The 6,866-nt window shown below is 40.1% G+C and overlaps 1 pseudogene; it reads left to right on the forward strand.

Annotated features, from left to right (window-relative positions):
* Positions 1 to 2,241: 2,241 nt before the first annotated feature.
* Positions 2,242 to 3,308, forward strand: LOC114320528 (UDP-glycosyltransferase 76C2 pseudogene; annotated as a pseudogene).
* Positions 3,309 to 6,866: the final 3,558 nt, after the last annotated feature.

The raw sequence follows: 6,866 nt of genomic DNA on the forward strand, positions 1-6,866 counted from the left end.
GCATGTTAGCCAGGGATGCAACATGGCAATGCAAGCAAGCAAGCAATGAACAAGCATACAAGCTAATGGTCATGCAAGACACGGTGTAATCAAAGCATGCGAAGTGTGAGACATGTAACAACATGTAAAGATTGGACTTAAACATGATTTGGGCAGCTCTAAAAAGGGCCAAAACAGTGGCCAAAAGTCAAGGAAGTGGAATCAAACATACATACACACATGCAAGTAAGTTGGACCAACACTTAGGGACAAATGCTCAAGCCTCAAAGGGCTACTTCTAAGCACATTTGAATGAGGCAATCATGGGCATATGGCATGCAAGGTAAGCATTGAAACTCATATTTGAATGGTGTCAAACCAAGCAAACAAAATAGACCAAGCATGCAATAGATGGCCCAAGTACTTGAAGCAAGTCAAAGAGACTTGAACCATGGCTAAGCCAACCAAGCCTCACAAGGCTAAGAGGACTTAAAATAGGTTCAAGACAGTCCTAGACCATGCAAAAGGGACTCTTAGATGGCATCTAAGTGGCTCAAATTCAAAAGCATGCACAAGTGCCAAAACATGGAGCATGCTACACAAGCTTTCAAAGCATTAAGGAAACATCCAAGGCAAACATACAAGCATGCTATAAGGTCTGAAATAACATGGTGGATAGTTCCAAACCACTAAATCAATGCAAGAATGCCATGCTATACATTCACACACTTAAGGCCAACAAGCCGGAATGCAAATGAGCTATACTAAGCATGCCAAATCCGACCCAAACAACCTAGGACAGACCTTAAACATGGAAAAATGAGCACAAAACCTTCACAAGGCTAAGCCTAAAACATGCTAGAACAAAGGCTAACAACCTAAGGCATATTAAGGCAATAACATGGCTTTACATGGTAGGTATGCTAAGCATGCATGGTGTACCAAAACCAACACACAACAAGGTTATGTCATGGCATAATAAGCATGGAAAACAACCAAGATATGATCAATACACACTCTAACATGATGCTCTCTCAAGAGGCCAAAAGGGGTCCTTTTCAAGGACAACAAGGAGAGGGGGTGGCCCTCCCCTTTTGGAGACTTCAAGGCACCATCTCCACCACTGAAATCCCTCAAGATTTCAGTGGTGAAGAGGCTCAAACACCAAAGTCTCGAAACTCACTCAAAATGGCTCAAAATGGGGCCTTTCAAGGCCTAAGAGGGGTCAAACACCTCCAAACCACAAAACACTCTTAATAAACAATCAAGAGGGTTAAAAAACAGAACTTTTTTGTATTATACACCAAGCTCAAAAATGATTTTAAGATAGGTAAAAATACAATGCAAGATTGGAGAATAAAGGGGCTAGTTTCTTACCCTTGAAGACCCCTTCACAAATGATGCTCCAACAGCCCTCCTTGGCTTGAAAACAGCTCCAAAACTTCAAAACCAACCTCTTAGAACCTCAGTAGCTAAGTGAAGGTGAAACACTATGTGTTTGTGTACAATAGTAAGACACAAATGCACTTTAACACACACAAGAGGGAGATATAGAGATAGAAAGTGTATGGTTTCTAACCCTAGAACTCAAAACCCTAAAAATGGCTGTCTAAAAATATCTTAAGTCTCTCAAGTGTCTAACCCTAAAGCCAAGAGACAAGGCTCTCTCTTATAGAGCCTTTTGTCTTGTAAAGCTTACAAGACAAGCTTCCAAAGAGGGAGATCCCTCCATACACGTGTATGGAGGGGAGCAAAAAGCAAGACAACTGTGATAAAATATCTGCAAAAGCAGATGTACAGTAGTCGGCCGGCCAAAGATGCCATTTTGGCAAAAAGGAGTGCCGACCGGCAATATACATTGCCGATGGCAGCAAAAAACCAGCCGGTGACCTCTAGCCACTGCCGGTGGTGTGTGGGGATGCCTCACAAGGCATTCCCTGCCCCTCCAAGGCAAAACACAAGTGTTTGGTGTAGAGCCAGACACAAAACGGTCAAGTTCGGAGATCCTGAGGCAAGGCGCGCGTAGCCGAGACCTCCGGGAACTCCAAACGAACACAAACATGGATAATCACCGAGTGTTCAAACGGTGACGTCCAATTCTTGAGGACGGTCAAAAATGGGGTGTCTACAAACCCCCATGTGGACCTTATCAGTCTCAGGGTTACAATAACCACTCTATTTCCGACAAACAATTTATGGTGAGAAACGCCATAACCAAAGAAAACCTAGTCACTTCTTGTTGCATGAAAGAAGGCGGCATTAATGGAGAAGGGAAAAGAGAGTCCAAAGCATGAAAGCAAAGGCCGGCGCTTGGTACTCTTTCCAATCCCGTTGCAAGGACATATGAACCCCACGCTTCAGCTTGCTAACATCCTTCACGCCACAGGCTTCTTCTCCATTACAATCATCCACACTCGCTTCAACTCTCCCACCATATCCAGCTACCCGCACTTCACCTTCTGCCCCATCCCAGACGGTTTGTCGGAGACCGAGAGTGAAGCTTCCACATCTGATACCATCGCTCTCCTCTCCCTCCTCAACACCAACTGCGTCGCCGCCTTTCGGGACTGCTTTGCTGGACTGGTGTTATCTGGTGTTGAGGAGGAGGTGAAGGAGCCCATTGCTTGCTTGATAACAGATGCTATATGGCACTTTTCACAGTCTGTTGCAGACAGTCTTAAGCTCCCAAGGATTGTATTGAGGACTAGCAGCTTGTCTTCCTTTCTTGCATTTGCTGCTTTGCCTCTTCTGCTAGAAAAGGGTTACCTCCCTAAGCAAGGTCTGTTTGCATTTTAACCTCCATCTTTCTTTCTCTGCCTCTCTTCCTTCCTTGCTTCGCACTAAGATTGTTGTGTTTGGATCTTCAATTTGTGAGGGGAAGGAAAAACTTATTGAGTGGAAATAAAAAAATTGTTTTTCTTCTCTTGCTTCTTTTTTTATTATCACTAATTTAAGATCCAAACACAAGTTTAGGAGAATCTGTTGTCATACCACACCACCACTATTATTATTAGACTAAGCAGTCGTTGGGTAATAACTTTTTTAGTTGTTTTTTTTTATTTTTTTAACTTTTTTAGTCCGAGATTTTTTTTAGTTGTTTGGTATTCTTGTTTGATTTTTTTAGCCTTTTGACTTTGGAATAACAAAATTGCCCTTAGTATAGAATGATATTTTTTTGACTTTTTGTTTGTAAATTGTATATGGAATAGTTTGGTACTTTTATAACTTTTTTGTCTTTTTGTGATTATATAGCCCAAGATGAAAACCAAACCAAGGCTGAAGATACACGAGCAAAAATTCTATACAAAAAGGAAAATGGCAATGCTTAAAGAATAATGTCGCAAGATTTTGAACCTATCACTTTTAAACCCAAAAAATAAAAATAAAAAAACACTCATTTACATGTTTTGTTAGTATTGAAACCGTCATTAACCATCACAGCGTGTTTTTGTTGGAAGGGAAGGGGGAAGCTAGGAGTGAGAAGTGACTCTTCTTGTTTAGTTTTAGTTTGTAAGAGGTGTTTTGGAAAGATGATTAAAAATAATTTTTAATTTTTTTTAAATTTTTTTTGTGAGAGAGAGTAGTGGGTTAAAAGTTGGAAAGTGACTTTTACCTCACTTTCTAAAATAGCCCTAAGTATCATCATCAGTTTATATTAGGAACACATCAGTTTGATGAATGATTCTATATATAAAAAGATTATAAAAAACAAAAAAAAAGAACAATTAATTTTCTTTATTATTATGGATGGCCTTTGTCCTGGGCTGCTAGTGAGGCTATCAGCAGCCACAAACTGGGAGTTTGATTCACATGTGACATATGCTGGACCATTGTCATTTCCTCTAACAAAATGAGTTGCCATGCACTGTTTTTATATTCTTGTCATTTTTTTTTTTTAAAAAAAAAATTTAATTAACAAATAGCAATTGCCTGGAACTTTTACTTGGAAGATTTTGTAAAACGAATATACTTGTTGGCTACATATTTTGTATAAGCCAATTACAATTCGACGCGTGCCAGAATAAGGGTAATACAGGAAGACTATTCAAGTCTTCGATCATGATCGTACACGTGGCAGTTGGTATTGGTTATTACGAGATCTGAGTAGCATTGGATCAGCAAAGGGATGCAAAGTGATGTGGTTTCAACGGTTACTCACATTCAAATTCAAAATTAGGAGGGAAGCCTAACTGCAACTGATGGCATAGTGGAGCTAATTATAAGGCAATATGATCAACGATCATGGAGGAGCAGTTCGACGGTTGAAAATGCAGTTTGATGGTCATCCTTGAGAAATATAAATAGCAGAGAAGGCCCCAGAAAAAAACCCCAGACTTAGATCCAAAAAACCAGTCTTATTCTACTTTATTTCCTTTCCAGTTTTACATTTCCTGTTCTTTACATTTCTGCACTTTAAAATTTCTGCACTGCACTTCATTTATAGGAGTAGTTTCAAGTAGATTGTTGCTGTAAACCTCTACGAGGCTGAGTTTGGATCATTGTAATTTTTTTCATTTTAATGAAATGCTTCAATTGTTCTTCTTCTAATTGTTATTTTGCTTAATTTTCCTAAATCAAGCCACCAGTAAAAGTCCTCTTCATTGAGGCTGAAAGAACTAAAACACAATCGTCTGATAATTGGTTGGCAATTAATTTTCTATAAGGACTGATTGATCCTTGCTGGCACACTCGCAATTACAAAAATAACCTTCGAAAGCCAAAAAGCCAACATATATTTTTGGCACGCCCAGTGGGACTAATTGAAATGGCTAGACGTAGGAGACAAAGAGAAAATGAACGCTTGGAAGAAGGTGTGGAAGGAGAGGTAGAAATACCTAATCTAGAGGATAATGTGACAACACATCCTATGGAGACACCTATTTTATTAGAACTTGTGGTCGAACAGACCAGCACTTCGGAACAACTACTACATTTTCATAATATTGGACGAGGCCAAGGAATTGGACCATTCACTGTTCCATCTACTCAGCCGATAAATCCATGGGGTGGCCTAGTAGATGCTATGGGACAGCAGTTAATGAACACAATGGAAAGATGGGCAACATCCTTTTTGGATCGAATGAATACCCATCAACCAACAAACACAAAACACATGGAGGAAATTTCAAATATCCCTCAGCAAAGATTGGCTAGAGATAAACAACCTATGCAAATTAATAGACATTCTAATGGTCAAACTAGTAATCAAAACTATAAAAGACCATCACCCCAGTCTTGGTATGAACCTATTTCGAGGCCTATGGTAGGCCAAAATGCATCAGTACTTAACAGTGAAGCCATGCAAGTTGGTGGATCTGGCCCAGTACAAGAAAATGGCATAAGAATGGTCCCAAATCCCATATTCGAAGCCATACCTGGCACGAGAGGATTTACTAATCCTTTATTCAAATTTATGCCCGGGGGGTTGGAAGGTTTTCCTACAAATGGAAGAGACACAACACCTATTCCAGCACCTTTCGCAGGTCCTTTCGTAGGACAAGCTCAAAGGGTTACCCACACCCCCAATAGCAACCAGCACCACAGGGACAACCAGTCCCAAATATACCACTTTATGGACCAAAAGGACCCCAGGTACAAGGTTGTCCACCAAACCCTGTGTTTGTTCCTCCAGTAGTGGTTCAGCAGGCACAAAATATGGTCCCTAGGGACCAAATTGCTGATATTGTTAGAGAGATGTGTGGACCGATGGCTCGGGGGGTCCAGACTCCTGTGTACAAGAAATCGTACCCAGAATGGATAGATATGGTACATGAATACCCAAGAGGTTTCAGGATACCAGATTTTGCCCTTTTTTATGGGAATGGAAACCAGTCAACAGTGGAGCATATTGCTAGATTTGCTGCTTAATGCGGTGAATTCACTAATAATGACTATATGACGTTAAGATTATTCCCAAATTCTCTAACTGGGGGAGCATTTGTATGGTATATTAACCTTACACCTGGCTCTATCCAAACTTGGCAACAAATGGAAGAGGCATTTCATGCCCAATTCTTCTAATCGGAGCCAGAAGTTTCCATGGCAGACTTGGCAAAATTGAGTCAAAGGCCTAATGAGAAAGCTACTCAGTTTATTGCCAGATTTAAAAGAGCACGAAACAAATGTAGGGTCATCCTACCAGAGCCAGAATTCGTGAGATTGGCTCAAAATGGCTTAGAGTTTAGGCTTCGAAAGAAGTTTGACTCGACTGAGTTCAGAGACTTAGTGGAACTAACTTATAAGGTGCCTAGGTATGAAGCATTACTAGAGGAAGAACAAGATCGAAATAATGCATCGTACAAGACATATTATAGAGATCCTAATTATGAGATCGATGCAGCAGAGATTGTGGGGAAAGAACCTATGATCTGTGAAGCATTAATTCATAAGGATACAACAATTGACCAACAGTTTAAAAAGAAAGACCTTCATAGGAAATACTTTTTCGATTTAACTAAGGCAGATGACATTTTTGATCATTTGCTTGCGGCCAACTTCCTTAAGTTACCAAAGGAGTCAAAATTCCATCTTCAGATGAACTTAAAGGAAAAGTATATTGTAAATGGCACAATTCTTGGTCTCACTCAACTAAAAATTGTATTATTTTTCGAGACAGGATCCAAGAACAAATTCGGAAATGAAGTTTGAAATTCCTAACCAAAGCAGAAAAGGCCATGGGGATCGACAGTAATCCATTTCCAGAAATTGGAGAGCTGGCAGCCAATGTCATTATGCCAGACTTCCAGAACTTGTCCTTGAAAGAATTGGAAGAAGTCAATGTGCAGATGCATGTTGCCAACCAGACAACTATTAAGAAAGACACTGAAAATCTACTAGCTATTGGACAAGGTTTCTCATACCAGAGGGAAGACTCTGATGAAGAAGCA

The sequence above is a fragment of the Camellia sinensis genome, chromosome 8 (genome assembly GCF_055761805.1).
Source record: "Camellia sinensis isolate YWXY chromosome 8, ASM5576180v1, whole genome shotgun sequence".
NCBI classification, from domain to species: domain Eukaryota; kingdom Viridiplantae; phylum Streptophyta; class Magnoliopsida; order Ericales; family Theaceae; genus Camellia; species Camellia sinensis.